This window comes from Periplaneta americana, chromosome 2 (assembly GCF_040183065.1).
Source record: "Periplaneta americana isolate PAMFEO1 chromosome 2, P.americana_PAMFEO1_priV1, whole genome shotgun sequence".
Classification (NCBI taxonomy): Eukaryota; Metazoa; Arthropoda; class Insecta; order Blattodea; family Blattidae; genus Periplaneta; species Periplaneta americana.
The window spans coordinates 143,449,678-143,470,568 of record NC_091118.1 but is presented as its reverse complement, the minus strand read 5'-3'; the positions used below and the strand labels follow the sequence as shown (position 1 = coordinate 143,470,568).

General features: G+C 31.6%; 1 long non-coding RNA gene across 1 annotated transcript; it reads left to right on the top strand.

Annotated features, from left to right (window-relative positions):
• The first annotated feature begins 952 nt into the window (after positions 1-952).
• LOC138694631 (uncharacterized) lies at positions 953-10,949 on the top strand. Its single transcript, XR_011330986.1, has 2 exons — positions 953-1,192; positions 10,102-10,949. It is a non-coding gene; the product is annotated as an uncharacterized lncRNA (long non-coding RNA).
• Positions 10,950-20,891: the final 9,942 nt, after the last annotated feature.

Here is a 20,891-nt window from a genome sequence, read left to right as displayed (position 1 = left end):
CTATTTTAGGTCCTTAATAGGTTATATTCCTTGTTAATAATAAATTTGAAGATGACTGAGGAAGCCAAACTCATATATTAGTCTGTTTATTCATGCCGTGTATGACGCATGTATTCTAATCATATTATTTCATATAACATTATTTTTTTCAGTTTATTACGTGTGTGGTAAACGGGTTGGCACCTGAAAAGACCTGCAACAGCTATGGCTTCTACTGCAAGAGTGACAAAGAAGTGCAGTTCTGCTCTGGAAACAGCAGTGTCCCAGATGACACCATAAACATCTGCCCTCCACAAAGTTACTGCTCCATGGATTGCCTCGGAGCTTGTGCCCTTGATTCTCCCTGTATGGCGGGGAAAAACGGAGGCATTTTAAGTAGGATCGAAGTTGGTGGAATTGCTTTTGAGTGTACTAAAGAAGGCAGATTTATAGACCCAAACGATTGTCAGAAGTACTACGTTTGCAGTTCATTAAATGGGGAACTTATACAAGGACATTACACATGTACTGTAGGCTCAAAATTTAATGTAGATACGAAATCTTGCAGCTTTTCCGAAAACGTAATTTGCCCTCCTCCCCCAACTTGCACAGATAACGGATTCTATTGTGTTACTTATTCAAAAGTACAATTGTGTGCACCTGGTGAGAACACACCTTCTGGATTTGTTTTTAACTGTCCCCCTAACACTGTTTGCAAGAAAACATGTCCTGGTTATTGTATTTCACCAAATGCTGCCATAAATTGCCCCCCTGATGAAGATGAAGAACCTTTCCGGTGTAAGGAGATTGGGAGGTTTCCTGACCCATATAGTTGTTATCATTATTACCAGTGTTCCCCCATTGCTGACGGATTTCGCCAGTTAACATTTAAATGCCCTGAAGGTTATGCATATGATGCCGCGGCGAAAAGATGCGCTCTGAAAGCTTCTGTAAACTGTGGCTTAAGACCCTCATAAAATATTCCAGACATGAAGGTTGTGCGATATTTATGACCTTATTATTTAGTAGGCAATTTACACTGTAGTTACTTCATCAGGACTATATATTTGTGCTTCGCTACGAAATCGAAGAACATTAGAACAGTTCGGGCAACACTTCATACCTGACACGAACTCTGAATAATCATTTCAATTATTGTTAAGCCTAAGTTCTTGTTTAAGAGATGGGACTCTTACGGCAGATATTACTTGTGGTAAGTTTTCTACTTAAAACCCTATTTTATGTAATTTTTGAAAAGTGAAATGTCATTTATCTTCAATGAACTTAATTTATTTAAAAATATTTACTAGATTTAGATAAACATATTTTATTGATGCAGAAAATTATATAACACAATTTCATTCTATATTACAGTTAATAATAGTAATTTCTTAACTTACTATTATAATGAGAAAATAAATATGGCAATAGTTTCTATATAACGCATTAGTAATATCTATAATGCCACAGAAATCGATGATGATGATGATGATGATGATGATGATGATGATGATAGCCTTAACAATAATAATAGTTACATTTATTTTTTCAATTATTTTGTATTATTTATATTACATTACATTGTATTATATTAAATTATTCTTAGGCCATTAGGCCTAAATTCTGTTATTTCAAAACAATAATTATTGCTGTATTGTTATTGTTATTGTTATTGTTATTGTTATTGTTATTGTTATTATTTTTATTATTATTATTATTATTATTATTATTATTATTATTATTATCACAAGTTTAATTTCTAAACTCAACAATATTTGTTATCAAATCAGAATTTTGAGAACGATAATAAATCGCAATGTATTAATGTCTTTTTATTTTGCACACATTGAGTCAAGGCTTTCATATGGCATTTGTTTTTGGGGATCTGGAACCATGCTGAATGATATATTTATGGCTCAAAAGCGTATTTTCAGGTGAATAGCGGGCGTTGGCAGTAGGATCTCTTGTAGGGAATATTTTTTACAGTATAATATTCTCACTGTTTATGGTATATATGTTTTTAATGTTTTACAACTAATTTATAAAAATCTGTCTGATTTTCACAAAAATAGTGATTTTCATATTTCTATTCCAGTACACCATCTTACAAATATTAGCAGAACCTACATGGTCGTTGGTATCAAAATCTACAGTAGTTTGCCTGAGGATATCAAATTTACAAAAAATTCTCACAAATTCAGGAATTATATAAAAATGAAATTAATAAATTTGTGTCCCTACAATTTAGAGGATACACGCATGGGCCCTTGAAATGAATAATGTATTTTATATTTGACATTTTTTAAATTCAATGTAATGTATATTATATTTGACCATGTCTATGGATATACTAGGCCTATGCCTTCGACAATAAAAGTTCTATTCTTCTATTCTATATTATTATTACTATTATTATTATTATTATTATTATTATTATTATTATTATTATTATTATTATTTTCATTATAGTTCTTCCAAAACTATCATTTTTATGGGACTCATTTTACATTCCTGTCAGATTTGTCAAACTTTTTCTTTCGTTAATCTCAATTCTAAATCACTGGATCAAATACTCGACAAATATTTTTCTAATCGTCAAAATTTCAGAAGCATAAGTCAATACTGGAGCAGCCAAAGATTTATGTAATCCAATTTTACCTTTCTTGAAATTGATTTACTTTCCAAAACGTTTAATGAAGCACAGTAACATCGATCTGCGTTTTTAAGAGTAACATCTATCTTAGTTTTTAATTTCAATACTAATATCTTCATTTAAATATTGCGAATAGAATTTATTTGTGTTTATAAGTGGGTCTAATTAAAATAGTAAACTCTTTGAAATGTATTTTGTATTAATGTCTAGAATTGAATTTTGAGGAACCACTAGGTGCAGTGTTTAGTTTTGTCAGTATTAATATTCGCATTATTACTTTATAAATTGCCTCTCAGCTTTATGCTGGTACTATCGGCCTGATTTGGCAGTGAGAATGTGATCGCCATCGCACTATAACATTGACTTTAAGGGCCGTATTCATAGACATTCTTAGAGCGGGCTAAATAGCTACTTCCGGTGGATGATCAGCGAACTAACGTATTCATAAACCAGTGTTAGCGATAGTACGCGTGCTAAGCAGGGTTTGGCCGGCTAAATTTTAACCTCTGGCAATAGGGTAGTTTTAAAGATGGACTAAATCTCCAACATGGCTCGCTATGAAGTTTATAACGTGGCTTTTCTTCGTCGAATTCGTGAAATGAGACGAAGGAGGAAAATATACCTTACAAAATTAATTTATTTAGAACGTCTCTTGATGTTAATTTTAGAAACTTACCTGATTCACTGAGGAAAATGTGAGATTAAGAGTGTTGCTGCGTTCTAACCTATAATATGAAAACGAAGATGATCGCAGTTACCAATTTCAATTGAGACACAATTTCCAACTGCAATCCGTTATTACGCTAGATGTTAGTTATAAAAACTTCATGTCGGAAGGTTCTTCTCAATATTTCCCTCTTATTAAACATTTTTAGCATTCTGAATAAGTCATTCTTTGAAATCCAATATTTCATAATAGTTACGTCTAGGTCTAACCTAAAAATATTACATATAATATTATAACATTTCTACCAACATTTTGGACAATTTTTCTTGTGTAGTCGAATTACTCGCACGCTTGCACGTATATTTCTTGCTTTTATTACCACAGAAGAAAAAACAAATAGTTTATTGTAATATAATATCGCCAATAACCTCACAAAATATAAACAAAAACAATCCAGAATCGCTTGCATCTCAGCACGATAACTGCCAGTCTGCACATGCGCAGTAACATTTCCAGCATCGTGTAACATTTTCCAAAGGTAATACGCAGACTAACGTAGCCACAGAATAATCAGCGCCTATGAATCCCGTAAAAGTAACCTGGCTATAACCGGGGCTACTTTAGCACGTTTGTAGTGTGGGCTAGCGTAATGTGTATGAATACAGCCCTAAATATTCAAGGCTTAAGAGATTTTTATTTTCATCCTTTCCTTTTTTCTTTCATTCTAGCTTTCTTTTCTCCTTGCTTTCCTTCTTTCATTCATTCAATCATTCATTTTTTCTGTTGTCGATATAATTTTCAGCAGGCAGTTTCTTACATCTTGTGTGAAGATTCGATCCAGAGTTTAGTAATGGAACTACAGTATAATAATCTCCACTTAATTCCAGATTTTCTTTATTTTATCAAATTCTTGTACTTTGATTGATTGACTGATTGAATGATTAATTAATTAATTAATTCATTCATTCATTCATTCATTCATTCTGTTGTCATTGATATAATTTTCAACAGGCAGTTTCTTACATCTTGTGTGAAGATTCGACGCAGAGATTAGTAATAGAACTATAAAAACCTCCACTTAATTCCATATTTTCTTTATTTTATCAAATTCTTGTACTTTGTTATTATTTCGACTTCTGATGTTCATAGGGTCTGAATTCTTATGTCTATGTAATATATATTCTTAGCTCTTTTAACAACTAAGACAATTTCTGGTTCTTCCGTTTCCTAGCCTTTACCAGTAAATGTTCGATTCGTTACACTATAAAAAATAAGTTCCCTGTTTGCTGATTAGATTTTTAATATGAAGGAAATTACTTGATGTACGTTCATAATTTTTGAAAATTTGTTATATCAGTTCATGTAGCCTATAGAAGCAAAACTTTAATATTCAATTATAGTTAATTTTATTATTATTATTATTATTATTATTATTATTATTATTATTATTATTATTATTATTATTATTATTATTATTCCTTTCGTCTCGACTGTAGCCTTAAAATTTAAAAATCATATTTTGCTGGGATTGAATGATAAATACGAGTAAGTAATGATACATAAAGTATCTTATGTCTTAATATTGGCAACAATTTTTTGTTATTTATAGAGTTACATATAGTATAATAATATGCTTATGTACTTAGGTTGTGCATATCTCCATTTTATAATTGATTATTCTGTCTTAAATAATCAAATTACAACATTTATTTCAGGCTCAAATTATTGTTAGATGTATTCAATATTATTCATTTGTGTCCAAATATTTTTATGTAATACTATTTTAGCAATTAAATATATATTTTAAAATCACTTTACATAAATGCTGTAGATTAAGTTACAAGAAATTCGTACGATTACATAATTATACATACGTATCTAATCTATACATGATATTACCAGTACCTATTGTTTTTTACAAGATTGGTACGTTCATGTAAATAAGAGAGAATTCTGTATAGTATTCTTCTGTTGCTTGGTAAATATATTCAGTAATAGTTCTGTCTGCATTTAGGGCAATTTAGTATTTTATTTTGAAAGATATTTATAAATCTAAAAAATAATAAAATAATAATGATTATAATGTAATTGAACAACTCTTATTATACTGTATCATTATTTGTTGTTACGTAATGCAAACATATTTTGTTTGATGACTTTTACATCAATCGATTTAAAACATGACCACATTTTACCTTGCATAACTGTTCTCATATTTATAAATCAGTTTATCATAAATAACTGGTCATTTTTATCTTAAATTTGTTTTAAAAGGTTTAACACTTTTTAACTTCTTATAGATGAAAACAAATTAAGTAACACATTTCTATTAATTATAAGTTAAATATTGCTTATAAATCTAGCAAATTAACGTACGAAATATCTTCCTGTAACATATACCTAATTTAACGGTATGTGTTACAAGTAGGCCTATGTAATAACAGTTTGACTTGATGTAAATGAAAATGTTGTTTTTGTAGCTATCTGCCTTCGTTGAGATAAATGCGATAATTTTTTGCTAAACATTCCGAGATTACTCGATTTGACTGATTAAAATTATTCTTCCTGAATGCAGAAATATTTTAAATGTTGATTTAAAACAAGGAAAACTGAAAACTACATATTTCTGCTCCGAGTATTCAATGAATTTATACCTATCAAATCGTTTACTGTTACAACTTCTGTTCTTATTATATAATGGCATTTGTTTGTAAACTGACTTACGTGGTTTGCACGAACCATCGTAGATCGAAGTACTGATAACAAATGGTTCGTCTATATTAGAAACATTTGCATTCACCTTTACGTCACGGAATTGGGGAGATATCGATGCTTTTATATCGCATGGAGGTTTGTCTACATTAGAAATATTTGAACTTGCATTTTAGTCTCAAAGTTGAGGGGAGAGTTCATAAAATTCATTAGTTTGCTTTATATCAAGTAAATGAGAAATTTATTCGGCAATAATTAATTAATTTTAAAATAACGTTTTTATTAAAACTGGGAGGGCCCGAGCTAGAACCGCCTCTGAAGGCAGTAGTAGAAATAGTATTCCAAAAATTAACAAACAACTAGGCCTATACGAAAAGCAGAAATAGAAAAGAGATGTAGGTATTGTCGGACCAAAGAAAAGATGATTTCAAGAGTTTTTCCTGCTTCAGCTCCATGGATGATGATCATGATGATGATGATAATGTGTAAAAATTGTTGCACGTTATACTTTTTCTATTGGTTAAAACCAATATTTATTTGTATACCTCGGTATACATTATTATTTTGTCTAGATGAGTACGTGACAACATAAGTGATGTTGAATAAAATTGATCATACGCAGATCCCTAATCATCATGTCCTCTCAAATCCGCTCACCAGAGCGCTCTCACTTACTGAACTTCAAATTGAAACACAGCTGCCATCTGTGATCTGACTACGTTATTACTTCGCGGAATAAGTGTACAGATTACCGAAAGGGAGCAGAATAGATCGTGAGATAGAGAATTCAACCACTCGTTTCAGTTCAGTCTTGCCAAGGTCAGGTTTGTTATCATGTAGTAAATATGGAAGTTGAACACAAGACGAAGATAGAGCAAACACAGAGTTCATACTTCCTTGAAAGCAAGAATTGTGCTTTAACCATCTGAGTTCCCAACAATACAGTATTCGGAGGTATTGACCAGGAATCTTACGCTATGTCCCAGAGGAATTTTTGTACCTGACAAGGACGGCAAAATGCCGGAATTAGAATAATTTTCGATTAGTAGCATATTTTGAGCATGGTTGATGCAGACAGGAAGAACTTCTGAATCAAGTGCAACTCTTCTTTTTGACTTGGCTTTACAATATATTTCAAATTGGTGTAATTTTGGATTGTCAATCTTCTTTGTCAGTCTGTCTCTTCTTTGCAAACTCTATCTACGTGGAAAGACTTAAAATCCTGGTTAATTGTTTCCAGCTCAATATCCGCGTAAATAAATTGTATGAAGATATTTGCATTCTTAAAAATTTCACTGGATATACTACTCTCCATGAACATGGTGTAGGAAACTATCAGTGCCAGGTTTCAATATTTACTCCTAAGTGATAACCAGCTGAAAGCAGAAATGCAGGTGAAACTAATTTCACTGAATTCTAGAACTATAAGTTTGTTAAGAGTAGGCCAGGTCTGAGAATGAGAGCCAAATTGCAAGACAAATATATGTTCAAAGATTCAACTGTCTAAAAGTTATCAAAACAAAATGTTGATGTTCATGTCTGTCGGTACATTAGCTCTTAATTTTCCTGTTTACCAAGTTTGACAAATAAGCCAATAAAATTGACTTAAAATTTGAAATGTGGTACTGACTAGCACGTAGATTAAGATAATCACCATAGACTATTAATTCAAATGGACATACCAATTAATTGCGATGGACTGTACTTTATTCGAATAGATTATTTCCTCATAGAAACTGTGAAAATTGCTGTTAAATTGTCTTCTTTGGTTCAAGAAATTTTTTTCTCTTGTACCTCGTATAAGTTTCCTGGAATTACCGACCCAAAGTTGGGAACCCTCCCTGAGTCTAATTTTCCAATCTGTCCGAATAGAATTTAGATCATTATGTTCCACTCATTCCTTCCACCACAAATCATAAAAACGCAAAATTAGTAGATTATATTATTACCTTCTGTTCCATGGAAATTATGAAAGTGAAATCTTTTAGTAAATACGGTCATAGTAATATTGTAATAATTTCTATTAGGATTATAAATCCTCCTTGTTTTCCAGTTTGTCTATTGTTTCACTTTTTTATTGCGAATTTCTGTTTGTAGTATTCTTGTGGTTTTCCTCATTCTTTTCATCACGTAAAATAATACTAGTTATTGGTATTGTATATTTCTGTACTATACATTTGGCATTTAAAACTCTTCATTGCTAATTGTAACCAACATAATTTATTAGTTTGGCAGCCTTTAAGTTAGATGAGAAATAATTTAAAAAATGTCAATAGTTAAGAGTGCCTATAACAATCTGTAATAATTGGATTATTAAGCAGTCATACGTAATAAAAATGGAAATGTTTTGAGTTAATCACAGATTTATTGCAAGCGGTTAACATTTGTGTTCATCATATTGCAAAATTATCATATAAAAATCTATCGATTCCCTTATATCCTTGTTAATAATAATAATAATAATAATAATAATAATAATAATAATAATAATAATAATAATAATAATAGTAATAATAATAATAATAATAATAATAATAATTATCATTATCATATGCAACTGACGTAGCTCAGTCGGCTGAGGCGCTTACTTCCCGATCCAAAGATTCACTCGGGCTTGGGTTCTATTCCCGCTATGACTGATTACCTGTTTGGTTTTTTTTTTCGAGGTTTTCCCCAATCGTAAGGCAAATTTCAGGTAATCTATTGCGAATCCTCGGCCTCATTTCGCCAAATACCATCTCGCTATCACCAATCCCATCGACGCTAATTAACCTAGTAGTTGATAGAACGTCGTTAAATAAACAACTAAAAATCATCATCATCACTACCACTATAATCATCATTTTCTTTTTCTTTTTCACTTCATGATATAGGCATCTCGCGTTGTGTTCGTTAACTCCTCCTTTTCCGGGGATGTCCAATTTCCCTTTAGATTTATACTTTCATGTCATAATGGTATCTTTGCACTATTCATTCTAGATCCAAAACATTGTTCATACTTATATCTTTCATCGTTAAGATTTTGTATATTTAATATATATTGTCAATTATTATCAGATCTCTTCTTGTGCATTCTTTTACTCTACGAAGAAATCTCATCTCCGCTGCTTCTAGTTAACTTCTATTTCGTTTTAAAGTATCCACGACTCGCTTGCTTATGTTAACACTTGAACTGACATAGTTCTGTAGAGCTCCGTTTTTTTATGTATTTCCTTGTTTTATGATGAAGTTATAGGAGAATGGAGAAAGTTACACAACGCAGAACCGCACGCATTGTATTCTTCATCTGACATAATTAGGAACATTAAATCCAGACGTTTGAGATGGGCAGGACATGTAGCACGTATGGACGAATCCAGAAATGCATATAGAGTGTTAGTTGGGAGACCGGAGAGAAAAAGACCTTTGGGGAGGCCGAGACGTAGATGGGAGGATAATATTAAAATGGACTTGAGAGAAGTGGGATATGAAGGTAGAGACTGGATTAATCTTGCTCAGGATAGGGACCAATGGCGGGCTTATGTGAGGGCGGCAATGAACCTCCGGGTTCCTTAAAAGCCATTTGTTGTATGGTGTAATTATAGGCCTATAAATAATATTACTTTGAAACCTCTGTCTGAAAGTTCAGGAACAAGACATGATTTCTTCTATAAAATGTAAATATTTGGAGTTAGTCTATGTCTTATTTAATAAAGAATACTGCCTCAAAATTCAGTAACAAGATATCATTTTTCCTATAAAATGTAAATCTTTAGAGTCAAGTCTTTTTAAACAAAGAATACCGTCTGAAAATACTGGAACAAGATATCATTTATTCTATAAAATGTAAATATTTGGAGTTATGTCTTATTTAATAAAGAACATTGCCTGAAAATTTAGTAACAAGATAATATTTTTCCTATAAAATGTAAACCTTTGGAGTTAAGTCTTTTTAAATAAAGAATGCTGTCTGAAAATTCAGTAACAAGATATAATTTCTTCTATAAAATGTAAATCTTTGGAGTAATGCCTTTTTTTTAAATAAAGAATATTGCAGTTCTTATGTTATAAATCGTATCATTAAACTTACGTTTTGTTACTCTCTTTCCAGATCTTCCTTTCATCGTGCTTAAATTTAGTATCAGCTAACTGGGAATTCAATTGGACCAATCCATTCGTCCACCGTCAGGATGACCATCAACACGGTTATAAAATTGTGCCATCCTCAGCTGCCACGTTGAGTGTGAGAGCGAATGGAGATTTTGTTTGTACATATAAAGGAAGATTCCCAAATCCGAGTGACTGTTCAGCATACTATCTCTGCGCTTATGATTTCAGTGGAAAATTATTTCTGACTTACATGACCTGTCCTGGGAATCTAGTTTTCAATCCACATTCTCAATTTTGTACCAGTCCTGATAAGTACAATTGCGTGCCAACTACTACAACACCAATACCGACACCTAACGAATGCGAATCTGAAGGAAATTTTCCTTATCCAGGTGATTGTACTAAGTACTACATGTGCATAAGCGTTTCTCCTGGAAATTTCCTAAAGGTGGATATGACTTGTCCAGAACCAACATTCTTCAACCCGGACCCAGCAGTTTCGGCATGCACCCGAGATTACGTCTGCCCAATACCTCCATGTAATGTTGGTGGTTTCCTTTGCGCCAGCGATTCATCTTTCTACGAATGTGATCCGAACAACGTGCCTATTGAACAGGTGCAAAACTGTCCTGCTGGCACATTTTGTTATATGAACTGTCGAGTCTCGTGCGTTGTTGATGTTAATTTTTGCTGATGTATTATAACTTAATTATACAGAATTTTTTTTTTCAATTAAATGTTGTATTAATTATAACTGAAGTCAATAGTTTATGTACTAAATATTGATGTTATCGTAATGAAGTTAAACAATGTATTATAATGATTAATAAAACTGTTAGAAAACATTAACTTTTAATTTTGTTTTATTATCTTACATTTTATAAAGAAAATTCCAAATGATATTTTCCCTTTCGACTCGTAAGCTTTTCGTCGACTTAGAATGTAAACCTGCTAACTAACAAAAAGGAAATTTTACAGGGAAAACAAAAAAAGCTGAGTATTGCTAAACTAATCCTGAAATTTTAGGACCAAATCCGAAGTACAGTTCGTATTACCCTGTAAAATTTCCTTTTTGTTAGTTAGCAGGTTTACACTCTAAGCCGACGTTTTGATTTGGTTATTTGGTTTTTGGTGTCTTACTACATAATCTCATGTTTATATACACATTTGGTAATTTTACTATTACTGTTATTATTGCTATTACTAATCTGTTACAATGGTATTCAACCTTTTTTCTTCTCGTAACCCCACAGATACTTTTCCACTCAAGCTTGTACCCCCAAATTTGTTAATTCAAAGTCACGAATGATGTTACATACTTCTAGTGTCTCTAGGAAGACGAGAGTCAGAAAGTTATATTTTTAAAATGTAAAACAACACCGAATTTATGTTTTTTTGTGAGAAAAATTACCGAAATGAAGCAAATTTCTGTACCGAAATTTAAGAATTTCATTCACAGTAAAATATGATTCCCAATTACCATCATTAGCATGAACCAAAACGGTGTCGGCATGATGTAGTATTGTGACTGACCTACAGATGGCATCAGTCTGAGGAGACTGTAGGAGGGTGAAATGGCACTGCAGGGGGACTTCATCGGAACGGTAAAGACGTTACAAGTTGAATCAGCAGTTGGTATCACAAAGCCGAGTCACAATACTTACAAGGTCAAAAGTAAAGGAGTGGTAAGGCACAATAAGCCCGCTGGAGACTGTGGTACTAGTCTTCGGGCCTCTACTCCGTACAACAAATTTGCACATTTTATGATTTATTGGAAGATATTGCTCCTATAAAATTGTTCTCAAGAACGAAGGAAATAAAAATATTAATTGTGGTATCAGTCACTAAGAATCCAACATAGGCCTACAGTATACGGAGCAAACACCCGATCACCCTTCTGATATATTCGACCTAATACCTCTACGGCAAAAAATATCTTAATGCAAATTATGTTTGAGATGTATCGTAGAATAAAGCTCTTTCTTAAGACTACATACCATCGAATCTGAAATGTAACGTATCATCGAATCTATAATATAATGTGATATTTATCTTTAGGCACTATATAGGCATGCGCAGTATGTTGTAACTGGAACTTGGAAAATTCAGGTGGCCCAAATTTTCTTTCTGGGTCTGTACATTATTTAATCAAAATTGAATAAAAAGGATGCTTCTAAAGTTTTGCTAGGTACCGGTAAGTGTTTTACATTTTCAAGCAATTAGCCTATTAAACAATTTAGGTCCTACGTAACTATTATGGGTCCTTCTTAAATCTAAAATAGGTCATATTTATATTTGATTCAAACCTAATATTATAGTGATGTATGTTATATCTTAAATCAAAATTTGCTGGGGAGTTATGTACGAAGAGTAAGGGTCTGTTGAAACTTTAATTCTTGTTATACAGTTTTGACTCTAGATTCGATCAAAATTCTGTTTGTTTTAGCTTTGTTAGTTTTAACACGTGGTTAAGCTTGGGGTTAAGTTAACACTTACTTTTAGTTGGGTTAAAACTTTAACTGGAGGCCAAAAACAAAATGGTTGCTGTAAATAATGTTTTTGACGCAGAATTGCTCTATTTAGATGTTAAATGGTATTCCTAATACAGAGATACCTCTGAGAATATATCTGAGGAACAATTTGTAAGGAGATAACCTGTAAATTCTTGAAAGTCGTGTTTAGTAACATTGTCGATTAAATTCGCGAGAGGTTGGAATACATAACGGAAAGAAACAGGCCTCTCTTTCTCTCATATGCTGCAAGTGCTATAAAGATATTATTATTATTATTATTATTATTATTATTATTATTATTATTATTATTATTATTTTTATTATTATTCTACAGGGTCTTTTCATGTAATGATTGGAAACAATGTTGAAGTTTCAAAAGCTACTGTTGTAGAATTGTCTCTAAGGTGTCTGTAGCTATTGCATCAATAAGACAAAGGATGGAGTAGTGGAAGAAAACAAAAGATCCAAGCAACAAGGTCCGTTCACAAAAACAAATTCTCGGTCACGGTCTTCTAGATTAGTACTTCTTTCTCTTTTCCTCGAGGATTAAAAGTGGTGTTAACTAACCAACTAGTGTATAACTCGTTGTAGCTAACTCTCTGCCGAAAAGTTTGGCGAATGGCATTAGTCGCAGGAACGAGTTAAACTTTCAACCTGAAGTTAATAAACTCAGGGTTAATATATATTTTTAACCCCTGTTGATGAAATCGAAGATAATATTATTATCAGGCTTAGGATCCGGGACACTTTAGCAACCAATGTACCCACAACTTGACATAGAGTCCCTTGAACATAGTAGACAGACATACTGTGAATGTAAACAATGACATCAATGTGCTTCGTTATATTCTACTGTTAACAGTACAATCCAGTGACCGTGGAAAATGAAGTAGGATACATACCTCACAAGTTTTCCTGTCCCTCGGCGACGTTGAAGGTGTTAGCGTTACAATGAACAACCATGTACATAATTGCAACTAGTTCGGAAAAATTGTTCACTATGAATTGAAAATGCATTGTGATGGCCTGAGTTCGTTCCGGAGAGACGGAAGAATACTGTACCTCTGATTACGAACCGGATTGTATACTAACGCACAGGTAAACAAAACTCAACGCGCCACCTCATTCCATCTGTACTCCGTTGCACTGTAACTTCACTTCATTCTTAAGTTGTCTCGGATCCTAATCCTGATTAAAGCTTATAGTCAAAGTACCTAAGGTGACAAACAGAAATCTACATGGCATTGTATAATGACACTTTTTTTTATTAATATTTTCTTTTGCAATAGAAGGATTTCATTAATCTTGCTAATACGTCCCCAAAAGATTGATCCACAGGAATCAAATAAAACATAAATCTAATCGACATGAATATCGTACTCGAAGACAAAAGTCTACTTTCCCATTAATTGAGCCTAAATGTCATACAAGTGCAGCTCTTAAACATGGTGCTAGTTTCGCCCCAAGAATTTATAATAAAATTACAAAGCATTTTCCAAATTTGAAACATTTTAAAATTGAAACTTTTAAAAAAGAAATTTATAAAATTATTCATGATATATAATATTAACAAATGTGTGCATTTTTTACCTTTTATTTCTATCGACTATATTCACGTTTTTATTGAATATCACTGGCTTCTGTCTGATTGTCAGTTTATATTAAATGTGTTTTTTCTATCTTTTTCTCTTTCTTCTTCTTTTTTTTGCTCTTGTGTGTTATTTATTGGTTTGAATTAAGTTACTTACTGTATTTAGTAAACTATCCTTGTAAATTTTATGTTATATTATTGACTAAGACCACACCGTACACGGTAGTGGCTAGAAACATTTTTGTTTTATTTATTTTAATCTGTACTCACTAGCTAGCTAGTTAAATAACTGGATGGATGGATGGATGGATGGATGGATGGATGGATGGATGGATGGATGGATGGATGGATGGATGGATGGGTGGATGGATGGATGGATGGATGGCAACAGATTAACTGCAAAAACAGAAACAAAAAAGTGCGGTATACTTTCACATAAGGAGGAGGAATACAACCTCATAAATTTCGAATCAAATTAATGTGGATAATCTTTTCTTCAAATAATAATCGACAATTGGAGACTGGACATAAAAAAGTTGTAAGTACTAATATCTTTGGAAATTAATTTTTTTTTAAATTTTTATTTAGAACCTAGCTTCTTCCATAGATGTGAAAACATATGATATTGCATTATTAGTCCCACAAGAAAGCCCTGTTTTCTGCGGTGTTTTTCTTTGGAACTTATAGCCTTTTTATGTCCAGTCTTCAATTATTACCCAAGGTAATTGAATATCAGAGTGACTACCTAAATATTTAATATCAGTCTGTTTTTGCCATAGACCCTATGACATAATTAGTCTGTACTTTTTAACAATCACTTTTGCATTTGCTGCCATTTAGTCTTAAGTTTTAAAGTATATTACTTACAATATTTCGTTTAGTTAAACTGAATAAAAATTTTTTTTAATACCATATAAACTTAATATTTTGTATTCATACTACAATTTCACTTAATTCATTCCTTTTTTATTTTCGAACTTGCTGACATTTTCAGTAATCTGAACATATCCATGGCCCAGAACCAGACTGTTCCAAGTCCATTTTATTTTATTTTATTTTTTCAGAAGAGCCATTTTAAGCTCCTGACATTCAAAGCTTCATGAAACAATTTGGAATAGCTTCATACCAACCTTTTGGAGAGAAATATTTATAATTTTGTTCCAGTCATATATGCAGACAAGAACTGGAACATAATGAAACACAGATTCCTTTCTTATAAAAAGTTGGACTTAGAACAGTCTGGTTCTCAACTATCGATATGCCTGTCACGTATGGATGCCCTAATAAGTACTCTGCTGTAAAATGTGATATGATTTTAATTACAAATACAATTTAGTTTCATTAAGCAATTTATTCGTTATTCAATCATATAATACATTTATTTATTTTATATATGATACCATAATTAATTCAATATAACATCATACAAAATTTATTGTTAGTTGTAATAAAGTACAAAACCGTTAATTCAAAACCTACTGTGAAAAATATGCATATAATATGTGCAGTAACTGCAGTGAACACAATACAACTATGAACATAAAATGGGGCTCGTTATGGTCGTCCCAAAGTGACATTATTGAGATTAACGCCACATTGTCTAGCTAAGTGAATGCGCTGATTCGATGTGGCGATACATTTTCTCTATATCTTACGCATAAAAGCTATGTTGCACATATTGTTTCGAAATTGAGTTAGAGATTTTAAAGGTGACTAACAAAGCCTACGTCTTTAGGGAATCTGAATAGAGAGTGTGTGCTTGAAATGAAAGAACATAACACTCTGCTCTACTAATTCAATGTACGAAGCTGTACACGAATGATCAAGACGCCAAGACGGCATCCAACTCATTGCGCAGACACCAGCGGACGTGACTGTCTCGCGCAGATGACGTATGCTCCCGTTCCCAGCATGCTCTCACGCCTACTGCAGGGGGGTAAGAGGGTTATAGCATGCGCGCCGCGAGGAGTCTGAACTGAGTTTTCCTTGTAGGATACCTATAGTCCACTGTATGACATATCAAATTGTTTTTGTGAATATGTTAACAGCTTTTGTAGGCAATGAAACGTTATTGAGAAGGAATCTTCCTAGCTCTAAATGTATGCAAAGATATTATTTAATACTTAGATTAAAACAGTAATATGTAACTCTGTTTAAGTTTCGTAAAACAATATATATATATATATATATATATATATATATATATATATATATATATATATATACATACATACATACATACATACATACATACATACATACATACATACATATTTGTCCGATATTCAGCCATACAGTAAGATCACTACTTCTCACTGGAACAGATAAAAACAGTTAAAAACATAAAATTGTTTAGTCACACGTTAAAAAGTGTTAAAATTTGTAAAAGAAAAAAAGGTATATACCTTGGACAGACGGCCCGTTTCGACGTGATGTTACGTCTTCATCACGTCGGTCAGTAGTTCAGGAGACACTGATGAAGACGTAACATCACGTCGAAGCGGGCCGCCTGTCCAAGGTACATACCTTTTTTTTTTTTTTTTACAAATTTTAACACTTTTTAACGTGTGACTAAACAATTTTATGTTTTTAACAAACAAAGTGTTAACGTGAACTATAATCAATGATAAAAACAGTTTTGTAGTTTTTGTTTTTGTTTTTTTTTTTGTTTTGCCACTTGGTAGAAAAAAGTATATTGAACAAACTTATGTTCACAGTTGTTTTTACTCGTATGTCTAGTCTAGTGTAATATTCTACTGCTATATTAATAAGTGTGAAACATAATAAGTACACACTATTAATTCAAGTGCTCTGACTTCTGTAAACTCACACATAATTGTTGCATATTGTTTACAAGTACTATATTAATACAAGTTTTTTTTTTACATTTTACATTTAGCCTATTATAACATTTATTATAAAAATATATATTAAATACATTACAAGCTATTACAATCTTAGTAACACAAGTCCAGTGCATGACATCCGTTCATTTACAAACTCTGACCATCTCTCACTTCATTGTGTAACGGAAGCTGAGTTATTTCTCATGTCACATCATTTTCTTGCACCTGCATTCTACAATAATTTCTTATCATAACAGAACAACTGATATAAAGGTCCGAAACAGATTTTTCTTACCTAAAATTTTTAGAAAATAATACCAAAAGTCACAAACTTCATCACAAAAGTCGCATCTTTCCGTTATGACATCACAAGATATGAGTTCTACTAATGAAGTCACTCGAAAGCTTCGAAAATCTTTATTTACTCAGAGAAACGTAACATCGTAACCAAGAGAGAAATGGAATGTAGTAAATGACTTTATTATTAAATTTAATATATTATATTGAACACAAATACAGTGTTGCACAACAGAAAATTGTACAAAGACTATGTTATACATATTATTAAATTTATACCTACTTCTATAAAATTTCAGATTGGTAAAATGACCTCATGATAAGGTCATTGTTAAAACTGTTGTACGAATCAGATTTAAATTGTTCAGACTCCGTAAATAAGCCAGTAAGTCACATGTTCAGAATGTGTTTATCCTTTTTATGATATAATACACACACTTTATTTATAAAGATACAATTTTCAGAAGTTGATCAAATTGCAGGAAGTAATGTCTTTCAGTTAATTACATTATTTTTCAGCTTTCATATTTTAATAGATATGTAGGTAGGTAGGTAGATAGCTACTTTATGGCTTGGGCATAAGTACCTTATGCATAGCAACGTCAATATAAATAAGATACAAAATTATTTGCCAAGTTAAAATATTCGTTAATGCTATACAAATTATGTTCATACAATTTTCTTTCAATTAACGATTTGAATGAATCATAATTTAAATTTTTAGTTGAATTAGGTAAGCTATTATAAAACTTCAGAGATATATAATAAATACTGTTTTGTGTAGTCTTGTATCTGCATAAATCAAGTCTTATATCTTTACAACTTCTCGTATGGTGTTCGTGAAAATGCAAGTTCAAAGGGAAATTATCTATATTCATTTTGGTATATAACAAACACTGCAATACATATAGCGATGGAAGAGTGAGAATTTTACAGGATTGAAATAAAGGTTTACAATAGCAATACATGTGCCTCTGCAAATACGGTACACTGTCTTTTCTTTTGTCTTCAATTAACTATATCGTATGAAACATTAAAACGTAACCATAGTAGACTACATTCAATTAAGTTAATTAGTATTCAAAAGCTCCCCACCAGTGGATGGTGAGAATAAGGAATTCAGAAAGTTTCTACCTTTATGTCACATTTTCGTTCTTCAGATGTCCTAAACCAAAACGACGAACTTGTGATTATATATAAAGTTTACTGTGTACAACCCTGGACGCAGTTTCTTCTAATAAAGAAATATTATGAACACACCTATTAATTTATTTTTATTTTTGTAGTTTATTCGAAATGTTAACCCTACAATCTATATAATAAATGCACATATAAACAGCGACAGTAGAAGACTCGAGCTATGATAGGACGATAATAGCGCACAATTTTTTCCGTCTCCATGAAATTCACATTTACACGAAGTGTTGAACAGTATCGATAACTACGTTCGATTAGTAGCCTAAATCTGCTTAGTGTAATGAAATGCCTTACAAATCTCTATAATCATTGCAAAGCTCATTTTACAAAACGAACAATCAATTTCGGAAGCGTTGACTGACTTTGCAAAACAAATTACAATACATGGTTCTGATATTCTGTTATGATCAAAATTATTTTTAAAACGATGGAATGCATACAGGATATATTTCAAATGGATCAAGGGGACTTTCAAAATTATATTTCAATTAAATTCCGGAAATTGGTTGGCTTCACTGCGCATGGGAACAAAGCATTCCATAACTTTTTGTCACATTCGAACTTACTTATGTTATTAAATATTAAATATATGTTTATTTGTTTGTTTATTATTTATACACTTTCTGGTGTGTTATACAATATTAAAATAAAATACTTCATATTTAATACAAGAGGAACAATTAATATATTTTAATGCAACTCAAATAATATAATTAACTTATGGAAATTATTTTATGTTCAAAATGATTTTATTTTACAATAATTGTTGTAAGGAGAACAAAAATTAGGCGATACAAAGATGTTTTTGAAGAAATGACCATAACATATTTATGCAATAAGAAAATACAGTTTCATTATGTCAACCTTTTATTTTAACTCACTAAGAACGTCATGGGCACAAACACTGGGATGTACCAATATTAGCTAACATAAAATGCATTTAACTTACCTGGTTTTAGTTCTCAATGCAAGTTAAGAAAATATTAAATTAATTTTAAAACCTTTCCTCCCTCTTATTATTGTTTTTATCCTCCTTCTGCTACAAGTAGGTCTATCCTATCATTATGGTCATGTTAAGTACCAAACATTTATTTTACACGTTTATATTTGCACTTCCAATACATTTTTATAGCATTATAAAGTTTTACCTATTTCTGTATCCGACATACAGGTGTACTTGTTTCAAATTCATTCTCATCTCCGCTGTAAATATATTATTCCTTATTCAAGTTAAATTTTAATATAGAGATTTAAATAACACATCGCAAAGTTTTGACCTACATAAGAAGTCCCCAAAAATAAAATATCTTTTCCACAGTTCAATTAAGACATTTACATCTATGAGAGCTATGATCGATTATCGTACGTCACCATGGGTTGGCAATGTTGATCAGAGCATATACAGGAAGTATAAATTGTCTTGATAAGGGTGGCTGCGAGTTGAAATGAGGTGGGGAGAGATGGAGTGGGGGTACAAATCCGTTAGTAACCACCCAACAGCTATGTCGTCAACATGCCTTGGTGAATATGATGTATGCATCAGATGAACATCAACTGCATCGTGAGTGTTCGCGTGATTTTCTTTAAGCTACGTGTAGATTTGCAATAGAAATAATGAATTCTGTACTTCCTTTTTTAATTGTGGTATTTATGTATGAACTATTTTTAAATTGATATTATTCTATGCAACGTTTACAATCTTTGGAACAGTTTAGAAGTCCCACTCGGATAAGAATGAGTTCTACCTTCTTGACAGTTTATCCCGGCTAAAATAATAACAAACACCTGTGGATCAGTGGTGTATTTCTAAATAAAAAAGTGTCCCGACTCTGGGATTTCGGTTGTACCGGTAGCGATCATCATCATCATCATCATCATCATCATCATCATCATCATCATCATCATCATCATCATCATCATCTCCGCAAACATACGAGATGTCCGACGAAAATCCATGGGTTCGAATCTAGATATAGAGTATGTTATATCTGCGAAGTAGATTTCACTATGAAATTGCTTAAATATCAATAATATGTGACTTTTCATTTATAAAAAGTCACATTTTAGTGATATTGAAGCGATTTAATATATAAAAAGTAATATTCTTATTGATATTGAAGCAATTGAATTTATAAAAAGTCATATTTTTATTGATATTGAAGCAATTTAATTTATAAAAACTCATATTTTATTGATATTATAGCAATTTAATTTATAAAAAGTCATATTTTAGTGGTACTGAAGCAATTTAATTTATAAAAAGTAATATTTTATTGATATTGAAGCAATTTAATTTATAAAAGGTCATATTTTATTGATATTAAAGCAATTTAATTTATAAAAAGTA